Here is a 19,738-nt window from a genome sequence, read left to right as displayed (position 1 = left end):
CTTAAAAATTCTTATATATTTATATCAAAATAAAACTAATTATGTTTTTAATAACTCTAAAATTATATCAACTCAAATAGTAATGGTAAATTATAATATTTTGAACATAATATGCATTTTTTTGTTAAAATTTCATTATTAAATGTTACTTTGTTAATGAAAAAGTAAAAATATATGATTTTATTTAATTTCATAGGAAGGTGGGATTTGTCCCGTCCTGTCCCGATCCTGTCCCGTCCCAACCGGGATTAATCCCGAGTGGGATGCATTCTTAAAAACCCTCGTCCCATCCCGATCTCGTCCCGATTCAAATGAGTAGGACGGGACGTGGGATGAGCCCCGTCCCGTCCCGTGCCCACCCCTAGCTTTAATAGGATTATAATCCATCGAACTAGGTAACGAAGGAAATTAAATACAAGCAAATAAATTAGATAAATATAATATTTATTTCATTGATAATTCGCCTTCATGGTTGAAGTACAAATTTAAGGAATATAGAAATGGTTGTTGTCAAGCAATAGTACAAAAGAGAGTCCTGGATTCTAGGGGACAAAATATGACCTCATCAATTGGTCAATAACTATGACAATACAAATAGGCAGAAGGAAAGAGACTAAGCAAGATTAGCATGTGCTCAGTGGCATCAGCATTGCAGATTAGGCAAAGGGTGAAAGTGGTCCTAACAAGTCCTCCCCCCTTGAAAACAAGCTTGAGAAGTTGGAAACTTGCAGATCAGGACCATCATATGATAGTGTTGAGGCCTGGTTAAACAAAGGAACTAACTGCTCGAGCACAACCAGTGAAGATTCATAGGTAGCTGCAAATTCTGTGAGATTACTTGCTAGTTTTGTAGGAGGGATGTCAAGCTTGGGCTTATGACACGCATGTAGCGACATACAAGGGACTTCTGAGGCTGCGATGTGTGAACTATGTAGAAGATGGTCAAAATCACAAATGTCATTGTCTGTGAGTGTAAGACTGCCCACAAGAAGACAAGCAAGAGCCTTGCATTTGGTGGCATGGCCACTCGAAAGTGTATGGGAGGAACCAATGTATCATCACCAACAACATTTTCTGCCAAGCCAAATTGGATATTTGTAACAGTGGAAGTAGGGGAGTATAGAGAACAGCTCGCCGAAGAAACACAGGCTGCAAAGGTCAACAAACTAGCCATAGCAAGAGCATCATTTTGACTTTCATGAGAAAAAGTATGACATTGGGGAGCAACAATCTCAAGTCCTGGTCTCTCCCATTAGACCATGATATTTCTCCATAATCATGAAGCCAACAAAAAAATTTCTGCTCGGACTCCTTAATGAGCTCAAACTTTCCAAGTACCAATAACTGATTTCCAACATTAATTCCAAGTGAAGTTGAAAAATTCTCCCATGAGTCCAATGAGCAAGAGAAATCATTGATCCAAGCATGTAATGCAATGAGAGCTGCCCCAAAAGAGAGAACCTTAAGATGCAGAGACCACCAAAACAAGTCATTAAACTTGGTAGAAGATGATAGAAGCACTTTGTGTGACGTTCTTAACATGTTTGTACCTCCATTTGTACTTTGCTTAGCCTTTATTGTTGTACTATTGAGTCATTAAGTCGTAGTAAGAGTCTTGGGCGCTATTGGATGCATTTTTGTGCTTACATGAGTTTAAAACGCAGAATTGGTCTAGAGTCCTAGTTTGAGTTGGAATCCTTGTAGGAGTAGGAAACCTAGTTGTATTAGGAGTCTTCATCTTTCTACGTTTTGGTCGCATTGTCGATATTTTGAGAGTCATTCTTGCACTAGGAATCCTTTTTAGACTAGAAAACGTACCATTTGGGAAAATCTTACTTAAACCTAAACTTTTATTCCGTAACTTTCTTAATCTTACTCTCCTATTCTAGTAACTTACTTGATTTTTTTATATGAATTATCTTGTCTTTTATTATTTTCAGATTGTACAATGAAGGAAAAAAATAGAGGAAAAGTCAAGCAAAGAAAGAAAATAAAGAAAGAATGAGACACCTAAAAACGAGAAAAAGAAAAAATTTATCAAAGGAGATTGCACCCACCAATGACAAAAATAAGTGAAAGAAAAAGAAGAGAATAAAATGAGATAATTTAAAAGAGAAAGGAGACACTTAAAAGGGAGAAAAAAGAAGGAATTTATCAAATGAAATTGCACCCACCATCATCTAATCTATCACTCCAATCCTTCTTTGTTGGACCTACAGTTTTCTCAAGATGATCGGTTCGATTACTCGAGATCAATATTAACCATGTAAGCATTGTTACTAGTATAAAGCAAGCAAGAGGGTATCGTTCACAAACCGGGGATCCAACTAGGATAAAGAATCACAAACATTTAACAACGAATTCATAAGAGTTTAAAAGATTTGAGATATATTTTGGATAAAACAGAAAATAAACCTAAACTAATATGTACATGTGATCAACCAACCAACACATAAGTAATTACCAAACAAATAACATAAGAACAAAGGTAACGATATCTAATCTCATTTAAGTTCATGCCGTAAAATCGGTTATGTAGTTAAGTTCCTCCCAAGGTTCCTAACTCAATGACACTTTAACACATTCGAACTCAACCCCAGCCTCATTCGAAATCTAACATACTAACCCATCATGCAACCTCAGTCACATAAAGAAATCAACATATTCAAAGGCACAAGTCTTACCGAACCTAGGCAATAATCGGTGAAGGTAACAAAGAATAAACAATTAATCAACTCCCAAGCATCAAAATCGTTTATAACTTTGGATCATTACACATGCAACGTCAACTTCTCGGTATCAATCACACACATAAGTAAGAACACACCAAAAGTCATTTAAATAAAATCTAAAATCATTGAATAAAAATCGAAAACTTAATTCATCATGTCATTCGAAAATTACAAATATCTCATAGACAAGAATAAAAATAACTTTAACAAAATCTAAACATAAATCATCCAAGAACAAGAACATAAAAACCCGAAAACTAAACATGAAGATCATAGAGTTACACTTTATAATTCTTCTCTCAAGGTTCCTTACAAAAGTAGTACGAAATCTTCAAGAGTATGGTATCTTAGACTCCCAAGCTTTGGACAGAAAATATGATGAAAGGTGGTGAATTCAGATTCAATGGTTCTTGGTGAATGAAAGTGTTTGGGCAGAGCTTTGGCTATAGTTGTGTGCAAGGTTGATGATGTGTTTTCTGTGGAAATGAGGTGCACAAAGTTGAAACCAAATTGGTTAAGCTTTCCTAGATTTTCTCAATTCGGCAAATATGATATTTGTGCCTTGGCCATAACTTTCTCTAGAAAATAGATATTAAGGTGATTCCAACTGGCATTTGCAACTAGACTTCCGTAGCTTTCCATCCATAAATTATACACTGTCCGAATCATTGTGAGCTGTCCAGGGGAGCCCGTCAAAGTTGGTTGACCTGCACTGCCAGAATTCCGATTTCTATAAGGATTGGATATTAATTGCATATTTTCTTCCTCCTTTAATGATGATTTCTTTTGCACAAATTTCTTCTTTTGATTTAGGGAGGCAACAAGAGTCTTAATTAGTGCAGCCTTGTTACGACCCCAATCTTTTATTTTCTTAAAATAGTATTATCGTCCGGATGTTTGGCACGTTTGTAACCGAAATCCAATTTTAGTATTTTGGAGTTCAGATATCCTCGTAAAAGTGTTTCGTCGAAGAAACACCCATTTTGGAAAGTTACTATTTACGAGGGTTTTTTTTTATAAATTGGGGAAAGTTGCCATTTTGGGAAAGAAGGAAAAAAAAGGGGAAAAATGCAACAGCCACCCCTCCTGACCCCGCCTATGTCCCGCCGCATGTTCTCTGTCGTTCGACCAAAGTGGGCCACTGCACGGGTCTCTTCTTGGAGCTTGGAGGGTCGCCGATCGATCGAGGTAGGTGGCACCACCCCTAGCTCCGCCGTTCGGGAGCTACGACGCCGAGAAACTCTGGCTGCCACTTTCCTCTTTTCGTTAGAACTCCCTCCTCCGGCCACCATAGGCAACAACAAATGTAATCAACCCAACCTGCAAGAAAATCTGCACTTCTAACAACATCCAACCATATCCAACTTCCATAACAAATAATTCAAACTTAGTTACACAACTTAAATCCAACCTCTTAAACATCAGAAAATCATCTAAATAAATTCAGAGTATCGGAGCAACTAAACGGCATAAAGGAAATCAAACGACTTGTAGGCTAAACATGTAACCTACGGTCTGGCAGTCAGTGGAAGAGAACGATGCCTCACGGTAGCACATTTTAATTAGAAAGCTTTCATAAATAGAAAAAATTCTCATTAAAATAGGACTAGACACCGCTAGTCAAATACAAAATGCCAAACAAATAAAGGAATAGACTAACCCCGCTAGTCAACATAAAATAAGGAATGCCATACCATATGCCCTCGGGCCAGAATATATATATATATATATATATATATACATTTATCAAATCTCAAATTCTCAATACCGTCACGTCACGTTCACAGAGAGGGTATTGAGTTGTCATATCAGTGCCGGCTAAATAACCTCGCCTCCTCGGGCGGCATCGCCTCTCAGGCGGAAGAGTGAATTCTTATGCTAGCATAATCATCTCAAAGTATGGCCACAGAAAAATAACTAAGTGAACTAGCCCCGCTAGTCACAAGATAATAAATGAGCGAAATCTCAGAAAATGGACAACATTCTTATTCGTTGATCATACCTCCTTTATAAGCTTAAAGGAGAGGATACCGGAAGAATGGAATATGATTCCGCTGATCGTGCCCCCTTTATAAGATTAAAGGAGAGGATACCGGAATAAAATAGAAAATCATTCTTATCCGTTGATCGTGCCTCCTTTAAATAATTAAAGGAGAGGATACCGGATGAATAATAGATAGAACGAGTACAGTTCCCCACCGTACATATAAATCTAAAATATAATCAACAATTGTCAGTAGTCCTCGGACGACTTATCCTAGATATTATTGGTATCAGAGCTTAGAGTTCCTTCTTACGTTTTCGTTGTGTTGCTCTTTTGTTAGTGACATTTAGTGACCTACATGGATGGCCGTGTGGTGATCCTTCATTTTTTCGTATTTACTAACTCTTGTTTGATCCACAAGTACTAGTATGCCTCCGTGTAGGCGAACTATGAACTGTCCTGAGGAGGGGGAAGGTAGTAATGTAGGCGGGTTGCTTGGCACTTTTGAGCGCCTTCTTAGGCGAGTCTCGGACCGGGTGCTTGGCCACCGCACGGGGGTTAAGTGGAAAGATGTTGTGGAAGCAGGAGCTTATGAATTTCAGGGAGGTCAGGGTGCTATGGACGCTCATGAGTGGATATCTCGCATGGAGAGGGCATTTGTTGATGCTGGGGTTGTTGAGAACCAAAGGGTGAGTATGGTAGTGACTTTTCTGGACATGACTGCCTACCATTGGTGGAGTGGTGTTAGGGATGAGCACGGGAATGATGGTGTGATGACCTGAGAGCAGTTTAAGACCTATTTCTTTGCTCGGTTCTTTGGCCAGGCACATCGCCATCGGTTGCAACAAGAATTTTTGAGCTTGAGTAAGGGTGACAGAGAGAGTGTGATAGAGTTTGAACTGAGGTTTACTACTATGGCATATCATCTTCCCCATCTGTTTCAAGACGAGGCAAGCAAGATTGCGATGTTCATTGAGGGACTGGGGGAAGTTTATGCTGATAGGATGACCGGTAATGTGTATCCTACTTTTCTTCAGGCATTGACTGCATCTATGAATATTGAGACTGGGTTGGCTTCAAGAGGTAGACCTCGTGAGTATGGCGGTCCTAGCCAGGGTCCTTCTAAAAGGGCTACATCCTCATCAGGTTTAGGGTCCTCAGCGGGGAGTGGTGGTAGTTCTGGTTTCACAGCCCGACCCCGGGGGAGAGGTCAGATGAGGTTGGTTAGTGGGCTATCGAGTAGACGCTCTTTCAGTCAGTCCCGGAACAGTCCGGGAGGATATGGTGGAGTGTCAGCCAGGCGATCTTTTAGCCACTCTCAGAATAGTTGGGGAGGATTTGTTGGTAATAGTGGGAGTCAGTCCTTCCAGTCATGATAGTTTCAGTCCACAGGTTGCTATGAGTGTAGGCATCAGGACCATTTCAAAAGGGATTGCCCGCAGTTTTCCAGAGGGATGGCACCTCCTTCTCAACAGTCTTTTGGTCCGATGTCAGGTGGTGCATCTAGCAGTGGTACTCGAGCCAATTCCGCTACCAGGGGTGGCGCACAGCAGGGTCGGGGCCAGAGAGGGCGCCCTATGACTCATGCCAGACTGCACACTATGACTCGGCATGACGGTCGCACTTCACCGGATGTCATCCTTGGTACGTTATTTATTTTTTGTCAGCCTGCTTTTGCTTTAATTGATCCTGGTGCTACACATTCATTTTTGTCTAGTAGATTTGCACTCCACGCTAATGTGTCGTCCTCACCACTTCTGAGTGAATGGTATGTGGCTTTACCCTCTGGTGAGATGATGAAGATGATAGGAGCACTTTGTGCTACGTTCTTAATATGTTTTTATCTCCATTTGTACTTTGCTTAGCCCTTATTGTTGTATTATCGAGTCATTGAGTCATAATATGAGTCTAGGACTGTTATGGATGTATATTTGTCCTTAAACGAGTTAAAAACGAAGAATTGCTCTAGAGTCCTAATTTGAGTAGGAATCCTTATAGGACTAGGAAACCTAGTTGTATTAGGAGTCTTCATCTTTCTACTTTTTGGTCACATTGACGATATCTTGAGAGTCCTGTTTGCATTAGGAATCCTTGTTAGACTAAGAAACATACCATTTTGGAAAGTCCTACTTGAACTCAAATTCTTATTATAAAACTTTCCTAAATGAACTTTCTTGTTCTAATAACTTGCTTATTCAAGTAAGTTTCCTCTTTGCAAATTAGAAACTTTCCTAATCTAGTTGAGCTCATCTATTACATGTGTCTTTTTAAGACAACTATTGTCTAGATTAAGACATTATTTTCGAATGAATTATCTTCTTCTCATTAATTTTGGTTTTTATTTTCAGATAAAAGAGATAATTCATGGGAAAAGAAAGAGGCACGAATTGGAGAATTTCAAGGAGTCCTATTCCATGTTGGAAAAGAATAGAGCACGGCAAGGAGCTTGAAGATGAAGCTACTCATGTTTTCAGCCCATATCCAATAAGAAAAAAAGAGAGTCCAGGCCATGCTATCTACACATGAGAGAAATAAGGAGCCGTGAGCTACAAGGAGTCACATATACACGGATTAGAGGAAGAAAAGGACATGATTCCGTCCAAGTTCATTGAGGAAAAGAAGGGAATTCAGCTGTGCATTTAAAGAATGAGCCGTGTGCATCTATTCAGCCAATGAGAAGGAGTCCAATCGTGTAACCCTAGAGAATTAAGGAGATAAGAGCTTATTCTACCAGAAACAAGGGTAGCCATTCAATCCATTCAAGCAAAATAATCACAGCCGTGCATCCTTGATGGATCAGCCCATCAAAACCCTAGCAGCCTCTCCTCTCCTCCTTCCTCTATAAAAGGCACGGACTCCCTTCACAAATACCATCTCCATCCTTTCACAAACAAGCCGAAATTCTGCCCAAAAGATATCCAGAAAATTCAAGCCAAAAACTTCATCCATCTCCACCAAGCCGTGCTCCCCCTCTTGCCTCTCCAAATCCGAATTCATCTTGCTCCATCCTTCAAGGTTTCTAATGTGTGATTCATCCATGGCTTGTAATTTTTATTTATGTTTTCTGCAATTTTCAATTTTATTGTATGAATTCTTGGATGATCTTTTCGGTTTCATATATGAAGAATATAAATTCAGACTTCTTTGGTTTTATGTTTTGATTGTATGAACTCATGAAATATGTATGTATGCCGTGTGTTATGATCTAGGGCAGTAGGTTTCCGATTTTTATTTAGGTTTTATTTCAATTAATTTCAAGAATTTGTACATCTAAATCAATGCTTGAGGAAGCCAAGGCCATGGTTCTCCTAAGGTTGCGATTGAAATCACCAAAGTGTTCTTTGATTGAATATGTGCTTCGTGTTTCAATTATTGATACTTGTTTAGGGTTGTGATAGTTCTAGGAATTTGCATGTTTAATCAAGATGAGTGATGCCATGCTTGTGTAACATGTTTCCAATTTGACTTATTGTGCTTATGTGCTACTTTGTTGTTTAACTAGTATGCTTCGTTATGTTGAACTCTTTTTAGCATATGTTTAGGATTGAACGCTTCGTTGATTCTAAATAATTAGGAAGTCTTAATGATTAGATGAACCGCTTCAGACTCTAATTAGAATTGGAATTGAAATAGACTTAGAAAGAATCGAAAATACTTGCTGCCTATATGTTGTTCTATGCGTGTCATATATGTTTCTTGAGTAGAATTCGTGTTTTGGTTATGTGATGAGTGGTAGACCAATTGTATATATGGGTATAGTGGATTTATTTTAAGTAGAAGTTTTAGAATCCAAATCAAATCCCCCAATAACATGATAAGTTTTGAGGCCCTTTTGATTCTCCGGATTGAACGATCCCTGCTTGTTATATACTAACGATGATGTTTTTCAGGGTATTTTATAGACGTCTAACCAACAATCTATCATTTTGGCGCCGTTGCCGGGGAATTGATTAATTCTCAATGCTTTGAAGTGTTACTATTGTGTTATATTGTGAATTGTATAATTGTATTTTAGTTTTTGTGAATAGTAATCGTAAAATAATGCTTATGTGAACAGTACTCGAAAGGAGTATAGAACGAAAATTTTTCTTGTGTGTGTTAAATTGTTATTTGTTATATTGTTGTAGTAGTATGCCTATAGGAAACTTGTTACACATAGTTATTTTTTTATTTATTTTTTATTTTTTAAGGAAGCTAAATGTTTATTTATACTAGGTTTATTGTAAGTTATAAGGTGAACGAAATAGGTAAATTCTATTTTGTTAATATTAGCCTTAACCCTCAATTTGTACCTTGCAAAAGTCACTTGGGGTTGATGGCGGCTTTTATTAACACTTTGGGGTCAGTCTAACACACAAAGTTATTCCGAGCTGAGTAAGAGGCTATGCTATTTTCGTTACTCTGGTTCAAGGTTTACAAAATTGGATCTCAGAGGCCCATAGACTGACATACATCTCGGTGATGGAGTCGATTGTGAAAGCATCCTTTCGAGGTTGTGGCCCTCGTGGTGTCCAACAAATGAGTCATGTCTTGTGACTATCTCTGATTCTAGCTATCCAGCCTTCTGAAACAAAGGAATGAGTTTGTGTCTAGACGACGTACTTAGGCCGCACATCCACGCTTTATAACTTAGAAAATAACTTTGTATAAATAGATGTATATAGTTTCAAAAGAAAATGATATTCTAATTTTTAAGGTATATCGGATAAAGCAAGACTCTTACCTTGGGCTGTTTCAGTCCATTGCACAGTTAGCTCATCTGCTTCACGTGCCTTAAAAGTTAGGATTGTGTGTGAATAAAATGAATTAGACTTAATGATACTCCTACACTTGTACATTACGAAACATAGTAGAAATAAAGAGAAAGAAACAAAATTTTTAAAAGACAGAAAGAAGAGGAAACAAAATTTTGTAAAAAGAAAGTGAAAGTTGAAGTTTATATTTACTTATACTTGTATTTCATATGTTGTAAAGATGCTAATATATGTGTTCTTTTCAGGCTAATGAATGTCCAAGATTAGTGGTTGGTCCGAAGAGATTAGTGTACGCCTGAAAAGAATTCAGTCTCCATCTCAGTTTGATAACGTATCCATTGAATCAGATTCATTTCACGAAGAGAAAGAGTTTGGGTCCATTTCGCCATTTCCAAGTGCATCAAGTTGTAGTGGGCTCAATCCTTTGTTCTTTGAGGATCCAGAGTTGGAATTGTTGACATGCCCATTTCCATTGGCCCAGTTGAATTTCGATCTACCTGATCCAAAACCTGAAGTTCCAATTCAAGAAGAAGTAATGGCATCGATTAGAGAACAAAATGGTCAAGTTGAAGGAGCAGTTGGTGGGACAGCGCCCTCTAACATTGCATATCCTGTCCCAGAGGAGGGCATGACTAGTGACTTCGTTTTGAAGAGTAGATTTCTGCACCATTTGCCCAAGTTTCATGGTCTTTCTAGTGAGGATCCTAATCAACATCTCACCATGTTCCAGTTCAACTGTGAGACTATGTGCCCAAGAGGAGCAGACATTCAGATTGTGAAGATGAGAGCATTTCCTTACTCATTGGAGGACTGTGCTAAAAAATGGTTATTTGAGGTGCCATCTGGTAGGATCACTTCTTGGACTACCATGGTGAATGCATTTCTATCCAAATATTTCCCATCTTCAAGAAGCACTCACATAAGGAAGCAGATCACTGGTATCAAGCAAGGGCCAGATGAGTCGTTTTACAACTACTATGAGAGATTCAGGTCTCTTATAGCATCATGTTCAGCTCATGGCATTAGGAAAGGTCTACTGCTTCAATACTTTTATGAAGGCCTTCTACAAATGGAAATAGAGTTCCTTGATTCAACTGCTGGTGGATCGTTCTTGGACAAGAGCAATGTAATGGCAAAAGATCTTTTGGAGAAGAGAGCAATAAATAACCAACAGTTTGGGACATCTGCAAGTGCTACACAGCAGGTGCATGAGACTCACTCCAGTTCGAACTCTGCTCTAGAGGACAAGGTCGACAAGTTATCCAAGATGATGAGCCATTTCATGAAGAATAGTGGAGCTCAAGTTTGTGGAATATGTACGGAGAGGCACCCTACGGATCAGTGTCCTCAAGTTGCATCTAGTGGAGGGTATGAGGAAGTCAATGCCCGTGGTTATCAAGGAGGTCAGAGGTACAACCCATATTCAAACACCTATAATCCTGGCCTACGTGATCATCCTAACTTTCGGTTGTCCAACAATGAGAATGTACTAAGGCCACATCAGAATGCTATGCAATTTGGGCCTCGTCCGGTTGGTTTGTTTAGACCACAAGCTCTACTACTCAATGTACCACCTCCAAACGTGGTTGCTGCTCCTAATTATGATGCATTGTTGAAATCTTTAGCTGCTGGGCAAAGTCAGTTGAACACCGTTACTCAAACTTTGGTGGTGGGTCAACAAGAAAATAGTAAGGACATTGCGGAGCTGAAAACGCATATGGGCTAGGTAGTGGACTTCATAGGCCGATTTTCTGAGCAAGGGAAGCTGCCTAGTGGTGTCATACCCAACCCAAGAAATGAGCAAGCTCAAGCTATCATGACAAGGAGTGGGCTTGAGCTTAAGGAAAGGCCTAGTAATGCAAAGAAAGCCCATACGACCCATGATGTAGTCCTTGAGAGTGAAAGTGACGAATTTCCTTTGAAGAAGGACTTGGAGAAAGATCCAGCTACCTCCAAGGAGATGGTGTCGTCCCATGATGCACCCAAAGGTATGATTGCTAACTCAAGTGATTTAGTTAAAACTAATCTGGTTTTGTGTGTACCTTTCCCTTCTAGGTTTGCAAAGAGCAAGAAGAATAAATCAGATGAAAAGGTGTTGGAAGTATTTAGGAAGATGAAAGTTAACCTTCCATTGTTGGAGTGCATCAAGCAAATTCCCAAGTATGCGAAATTTCTAAAGGAGCTTTGCACTTTAAGAAGGAAAACTATGGAGGAGAAGGTAGTGAAGATGAATAAGACAGTTTCAGCTGTCATCCAAAGGAAGCTACCCCCTAAGACGAAGGATCTGGGAAGTTTCTCTGTCCCACGCAAAATTGGTAACACGTTATTTGAAAATATTATGCTTGATCTAGCTGTTTAAATAAATGTTATGCCATATAATGTTTATCAATCACTAGGATTAGGACCTTTAAAGAATGATAACGTGATTATTCAATTAGCTGATCGATCTAACAAGTACCCTAAGGGGTATGTTGAGGATGTCCTTGTGCAGGTCAGTCACTTGATTTTTCTTGCAGATTTTTATGTGCTACACATGGAGGTATCACCCTTGGAGACAACTCCATTGCTTTTGGGGAGACCGTTCATGAGGACTGCTAGGACATGTATCGATGTAGCAAATTGGAGTTTATCAATGGAGAAGTTATCAGCTTCAATGTTTTTGAGGATATGAAATACCCAGTTTCTGACCTTAACTCGTGCTCTTCTATTGATGTTATTGATTCTATTGCACAGGTTATGTCAGAAACGTTGGAAGCATAGCAATTAACTATGGAGCAAGGGGCCGAATTTGACAAGCATGGGGACCATGTCCCAAGAGAGGAGTGGGCTGATCTTGAGCCCAAGATTTTCGAAATTCTTTGTGAGCTTGAAGCTCAAAAGGTATCCCTCTTTCTTGTCAATTCCCATTTCCACTAACAAATTGTTACTATATGTGGTTCAGGCCCCAAAGTTAGATTTGAAGGAGCTTCTAGGTCATTTGAAGTATGTGTATCTTGGAAAGGATGATACTCTACCAATTATTGTGTCATCAACGCTGAGTGAGCAGCAGGAAACTAGATTAATTGATGTGCTTAAGAGAAACAAGACCGCTGTTGGATGGACTTTGGCAGATATCAAGGGAATCAGCCTTACAACTTGTGTTCATAGGATACTATTGGAGGATGGCGCCAAGCCTACACGTGATACTCAGAGGAGATTGCACCCACCAATGATGAAAATTGTAAAAGATGAGATGATCAAGCTGCTTGATTGTGGAGTGATCTATCATATCTCGAACAGTCGGTTGATTTCGCCAGTTCAAGTTGTGCCTAAGAAGAGTGGGGTGACTATTGAAAAAAATGAGGCGAATGAGTTAGTACCCTAGAGGTTGGTGACCGGTCATAGGATGTGTATTGATTATAGGAAGCTGAATGCTACAACACGCAAGGATCACATGCCTTTGCCGTTCATGGACTAGATGTTGGAAAGATTAGCCGGGCACGAGTTCTTTTGTTTTCTAGATGGGTATAGTGGCTACAACCAGATATGCATTCATCCGGAAGATCAGGAGAAGACAACATTTACATGTCCATTTGGCACTTTTGCATATCGACGCATGCCTTTTGGGTTGTGCAACGCACCAGGTGCGTTTCAGTGATGTATGCTTGCTATTTTCTCTGACTTTAACGAAAATATCATTGAAGTTTTTATGGATGACTTTAGTGTTTATGGTAAAGACTTTGATGCATGTTTAGAGAATTTAGAGTTAATATTGAAAAGGTGTGTAGAAACTAACCTTGTGCTTAATTGGGAAAAATGCCATTTCATGGTTAATCAAGGGATAGTTTTAGGACATATTGTATCTGCTAAGGGTATTGAGGTAGACAAGGCTAAGGTTGATATTGTGCATCACTTACCCTCTCCCATAACTGTGAGAGAGGTTTGTTCTTTCCTTGGTCATGCAGGATTTTATAGGAGATTCATCAAGGATTTTTCCATGGTGGCGAGACCTATGTGTACCCTATTGCAGAAGGATGTGCCATTCATATAGGATGATGCATGTGAAAAAATGTTTTTGAAATTGAAGGAATTGTTGACTAGTGCACCCATCATTTGTCCTCCGGATTGGAACCTGCCCTTTGAATTGATGTGCGATGCTTCGAATTATGCAGTTGGGGCGGTGTTGGGCCAAAGAAAAGAAAAGAAGCCCGTAGTGATCTACTATGCGTCTAGGACTCTTAATGAGGCCCAGATGAATTATTCGACTACGGAAAAGGAGCTTTTAGCTGTAATCTTTGCTTTAGAAAAATTTTGATCATATCTTTTGCATTCTAAAGTTGCTGTGTATTCTGATCATGCATCCTTAATGTATTTGATGACAAAGAAGGATACTAAGCCCAGATTGATCTGGGGGATATTGTTGATTCAAGAGTTTGACCTTGAGATTCGAGACAAGAAGGGAAGTGAGAACGTGGTGGCTGATCATTTGAGTAAGATCGTGCGAGATGAGGAAAGAGAGCCACTACGTGAGACTTTCCCAGATGAGCAACTCTTTGGGATGGAGGTAAGTGTGCCTTGGTATGCCGATATTGTCAATTATTTAGTTACTAAGGACTTTCATAGTACACTTTCACATGCTAATAAGGCTAAATTGAAGAAAATGGCTAGATACTATATTTGGGATGAACCGTATTTATGGAAACAATGTAGTGATCAAGTCATTAGGAGATGTGTCTCAGAGAATGAACATAGGTCGATTCTTAACTTCTGTCATAGTGAGGCATGTGAAGGTCATTTTGGGGCTCGTAGAACAGCTTTGAAGGTGTTGGAATGTGGTTTCTATTGACCTACTATTTTCAAGGATGCATACTTGTTTTGTGTTTCTTGTGATGGGTGTCAACGGACAGGTAATATTGGTAAGAGAGATCAAATGCCTTTATCCCCTATCATAATTGTCGAAATTTTTGATGTATGGGAAATTGATTTCTTGGGTCCATTTCCTTCATCTAGAGGTTTCTTGTATATTTTGTTAGCTGTTGATTATGTGTCGAAGTGGGTGGAAGCAAAGGCCACCAGGACTAATGATTCGAAAGTGGTTGCAGGTTTCTTGAGAACTAACATATTTTGCAGGTTTGGAGTACCAAGAGTTTTGATAAGTGATGGAGGTTCTCATTTCTGCAACCGGACAATTGAGGCATTGCTCAAGAAGTATGGAGTAACCCACAAGGTTTCGACACCATATCATCCTCAAACAAGTGGCATGGCAGAAGTGTCCAACATAGAGATCAAAGGAATTCTAGAGAAAACTGTAGGTCCAACAAGGAAGGATTGGAGTGATCGATTGGACAATGCATTATCGGCCTACAGGACTGCGTACAAGACGCCTATTGGGATGTCACTATTTAGATTGGTGTATGGGAAGGCATGTCACCTTCCAGTGGAGTTAGAGCACAGAGGATGGTGGGCGGTGAAGACATTCAACATGGACAAGCATACAACCGGTCTTCATAGGAAACTGCAGCTTAATGAGCTTGAGGAGATAAGAAATGACGCCTATGATGCTGGATTTACAAGGAGAAAACGAGAGCTTATCATGACAAGATGATTCGTGGGAAGAAGTTTGTAGTTGGTCAAAAAGTTCTTTTATTCCATTATAGACTTAAACTTTTTCCTAGTAAATTACGTTCTCGTTGGGTTGGTCCATTTGTTGTTACTAATGTGTTTGCTCATGGTGCTATTGAAATTAAAAGTGATAAAACAGGTCAGACGTTCAAGGTGAATGGGCATCGACTTAAGTCCTATTATGAGCCTTTTGAGGAGCACACGTATGAGGAGACGAGTGTGAGAGATGTGCCAAAAGAAGTATGAGCATGAGAGAGTCTAGGCTAAAGGACTATAAAAGTTAAGCGCTGCATGGGAGGCAACCCATTTCAACCGTACCTGTGGAGTAGTCGTCTTCGAAAGTTTGCATTTTCTTATCCCTTCACTCTTATGGTTGAATTGTATATGTATTGATGTGTGATCTTATTCTATACTTATGAATTACATTCTGATTATTGAGCTTACATTGAGGACAATGTAATTTTCTAAGTGTGGGGTAGGGTTGCATGATCATTGTTTGCTGATTTTTGCTTTGATTTCATGATATAAAAGAAAAAAAATACCCTGAAAAAAATGTTTGAAAAATCGAAAAAGATGTGTTGTTTTGAGTCTTAGGATACCCCTAAAGTCTAGGATGATTATGTCTCTAAATGCACAGATGATGATTTTGCATTTAATAAGAATTGAATTGTAAGTTTCATTGATAATGTGGATTTGGTATGAACATGTGAGATTTTGATTGAATATAATATGACATACATGTTTAGTTAGTTTAAGTCCATAACAACTGATAGGAGCACAAAGTGTGACGTTCTTAATGTTTATATGCTCTATTCTTATGCTTTGTTACTTCTTATTTAGTTGTTTTAGGTTCATATTTGTCATATGTGTGTTCTAAGTAGAGCTATGCCGAATTCAGGTGTTTTGATGATGAAATTGTGCTAAGTGTTAGAACTCCTTATTGAGCTAGGATTCCTTACTCGACTAGGATTCTACTTTCCTATTTTCATTCTTTCCTATTCCTTAATCGACGATTTCTTTTCAGGAAAGACAAATCATATTTGGAAAGAAAGAAGAGTTGCCGAGTTGCATTCCTAGTTGAACAAGGAAATCATATTCGAGTTGAAGAAGGAGAAGAGGAGGCCGGCCTAGCTACTCCTAGTTGGACTAAGATTGTTGCCGTGCAGCCCTTAAGTGATCTCCTTATTGGATTTGGTTTCCTACATCAAGTTGGATAGGGAGTACATAAATCAAATCCATAACAAAGAGGATTTCAGTTTCCCAATTGGTTTCTATCACCTTATGGCACGGCAAGAAGGCTTCCTAAACCCCTATATATAGAGGCTCGGCCTCTCCATTCAGAACATCATCAGCCCTACACACAAACACAAGCCATAGCTCTGCCGAATTCATCCTTCACCCTTCCAAGAAATCCTAAAACCGATTCCATCATTCCCCACCAATCAATAGCCTTCAAACACGCTTGTGAAGAAGGTTTCATCCATAGAAGTCTCGGCTACACTTGTGGATTGCTTGATTTATAAAGTGTAACCATGATTTACTCTTGTTTAAATTTCGGTTTTGGTTTTGTTCTTGTTCTTGGATGAAGCTTGCGATTTGTGTTGTGCAATCTTGTTTCAATTTTGTCTATGAAATAGCTACTTGATTCAACTTGTATAAAGGATTCTAAAATTATGTTTTTGGTTTTATGAAATTTCTGTTTTGGTTTCTGCCGAGTATTGTTCTTGAACAATTTCGATTTCTATGTGTTATGACTATGCTTGTAGCATGATATTTAGGTTGTTGGATTAAAGACTTATGCTAAGAACATGTTTATTCTTTTAGATGTGATTTTCGAATTGCATGGTTGTTGGTTAAGTAAGTGACATACTTGATGAATTCAATGTGCATGGCTTTGGAATTACATGATGAAGATGAACATGTTAGAATTCGATTAATGCTGCTTGGTATTGATCGAATGTGTTTAGGTTACTGCTTAGAACCCTAAATGCATGATCCATCCTTGGTTGTTCATTGTATAGTCTCGGCATGATGCTAAAAGGAAGACATAGAGCTTGGTTCGATCCCTTTATGTGAATTGTTGTGGTGATTGTTTATGTGTTGGTTGGTTGATCACATGTATATATTAGTTTAGGTTTTACTTACTGTTTTTATGACTCAATCCAAAATCTATATCAACCCTTAAAACCTTTATGAATTTGTGTAAGTGTTGTGATCCTAAGCCCTGGCTTAAACCCTCTTGCTTTATACTACTAATGATGTGTTCAGGGTTAAATATTGATGTCGAGTAATCGAGCATTCATCAAATGGCGCCGTTGCCGGGGATCCATAAGAGATGGATCCCTAACTTTTAATGCGAATTCATTGTGTATATTGTACATTTGTATATTCTTATCTTATTTCGTGGTACATATAGTAATGTATCTTAGGTTGTTGTTTTGGTGCTTGAGTGAATGATTGTTGTAGGTTGTAAATCGAACGGAATAGGTAAAGTCCATTTTGTTAATATTAGCCTTAACCCTTCATGCTAGCTCTCGAGTTTGCATGAGGTCGAGGGCGGCTTTTATTAACACTTGGAGATTTGTCTAACACACAAGGTTAAGTCCAGCTGAGTAAGGGGCACGCTCTCTTATTACTCTGGTGCATGGGACCAAAATTGGATCTCAGAGAACTACTGACTGACATACATCTCGGTGATGGAGTCGATAGGGAGTTCGCTCTCCGTAGTTCAACAAATGAGTCCTACCATGTTCACTATCTCTGATTGAGCTACAAGGCCTTCTGAAACAAAGACTTGATCTTGTGTCTAGGCATCCATACTTAGGCCGCACGTCCACCTCTGTTTACAACTTAGAATCAATCGATCGTTCAATCATTGAAATGGCAAAAAGAACTTGTGAATTGTATGAACTTTTGTAAACGTAAAGAACTAACTCTTTGTAAACTTGACATAGTTGCCGTGTCCTTCCCCATAAGTGTGCGTGTGTGTGACTAAGGGAAGGCACGAATTATATGTGTTCATTGTGTATTCTTCAATGCTAACTCTTTAACTTTCGTACAACAGGTACTATGCATGTCCGAATTTTCTAAGAAAACACAAGAGCTCAAGGATCAAATTCAAGCACTTAGAGATTTAAACAACTCTTTCATAAGTGGACCTTTAAATTTCGAAACAACTCCAAGCAATTCAATCTTAAACTCTTCACCTAGATCAGAAGAAGAGGAGGAGCTGTCCTTCCCCTTCATCTTCAATTCAGACTTAGACACAATTGTGAACCGTGACATAGTTCCTGTTGGTGCTCCAATGGCACTCAAGAATGCATTCATTCCCACCACCCCTGAATCACCTTCATGCATTGCTTTCACTCCACCTGATGAAGCTAACTTCTCCATTCCTGTTCAATTGCTTGGGCAGCTGCCTAAGTACTCCGGATCTTCAATGGAAGACCCTAATGTTCACCTTAGGGAGTTCTTGGACATTTGCAAGCTCCAATCGATTCATCATCTTTCTCAAGAAGGCTTGAGGTTGCTTTTGTTCCCATTTACCCTTAAGGATGATGCTAAACGTTGGTTGTATTCTTTGCCTGCAGGAATCATCACTACATGGGACGAAATGACTAGGAGGTTCTTGAAGCAATTCTTCCCTGCTCAACTCACGAAAAGACTTAGGAGGGAGATTCGGAACTTCACTCAAAAAGATGGTGATTCACTATATGAGGCTTGGGAGGAATTTCAGGAACTACAAAGGAAGTGCCCTCACCATGGTATTTCGTTGGATGACTTGGTACAATTCTTCTATGAAGGACTCGACACCACCAATAAGAGCATGGTGGATTCGGCATGTGGCTGCACATTCATGAACAAGACCGGTCAACAAGCTTACACCTTAATTGATGACTTGGCTGACAACAATCGCCAATTTAGTTCCAAGGAGAAGAGAGGAAGCAAGAGCCGTGGGGTGTATGATGTTGATGCAAGGAATCAAATGGCGACTTTAGAAAGGAAGCTTGACGTGCTAGTCAAGGCATTCAATGGTTCGAGCATCAACCCTCAAGCATGTGGTATTTGTTCTTTCAAAGATCACACAACTGACAATTGCCCAAATGGAGCAATGACTGAAGAAGAGTTGAACTTTATGGGGCAACAAAGGCCTAGGTACGATCCATACTCGAACACATACAACCCTGGACTTAGAGATCACACAAATTTTCGTTGGAGCAACAATGCTCAACCATCCAATGCTCAAGGTCAAGGACCTCGTCCTTCAGGTTTGTTTGTGAGGCCTCAGGTACCTCAAGGTTCTGCTCCCTTTAACTCTAATGTTCATGGTTCGAAAAATGCATCTTCACCTAATTATGATGAACTTTTGAAGTCTCTTGCTCAAGGGCAAAAAAATCTAAACTCTGCTACTCAAGCATTAGTTACAGGTCAACAAGCTCATTCTAAGGACATAACCGAGCTTAAGAAGCAGATGGGACAAGTGATCGATTTCATGGGCAAGATCCATGAAGGAGGAAAGTTGTCGAGCCAAACTGAGCCTAATCCTAATGTGAAGGCCATGATGACAAGAAGTGGGAGGATCTTGGATGCTCCATTGCAGCAACACAAGAAGGCCGTGCCTTCTAAAGGAAAGGAAGCCGAGAGTTTCAATGTTAAAAACTCAGAGA

At 39.3% G+C, this 19,738-nt stretch overlaps 1 non-coding gene across 1 annotated transcript; it reads right to left on the bottom strand.

Moving 5' to 3' along the window:
• Positions 1 to 18,732: 18,732 nt before the first annotated feature.
• LOC126801338 (small nucleolar RNA R71) lies at positions 18,733 to 18,839 on the bottom strand. Its single transcript, XR_007672829.1, has one exon. It is a non-coding gene; the product is annotated as a small nucleolar RNA R71 (small nucleolar RNA).
• Positions 18,840 to 19,738: the final 899 nt, after the last annotated feature.

This window comes from Argentina anserina, chromosome 6 (genome assembly GCF_933775445.1).
Source record: "Argentina anserina chromosome 6, drPotAnse1.1, whole genome shotgun sequence".
Lineage (NCBI taxonomy): Eukaryota > Viridiplantae > Streptophyta > Magnoliopsida > Rosales > Rosaceae > Argentina > Argentina anserina.
Note: the sequence above shows the minus strand (reverse complement) of the source record. Positions and strands in the feature narration are given on the sequence as shown.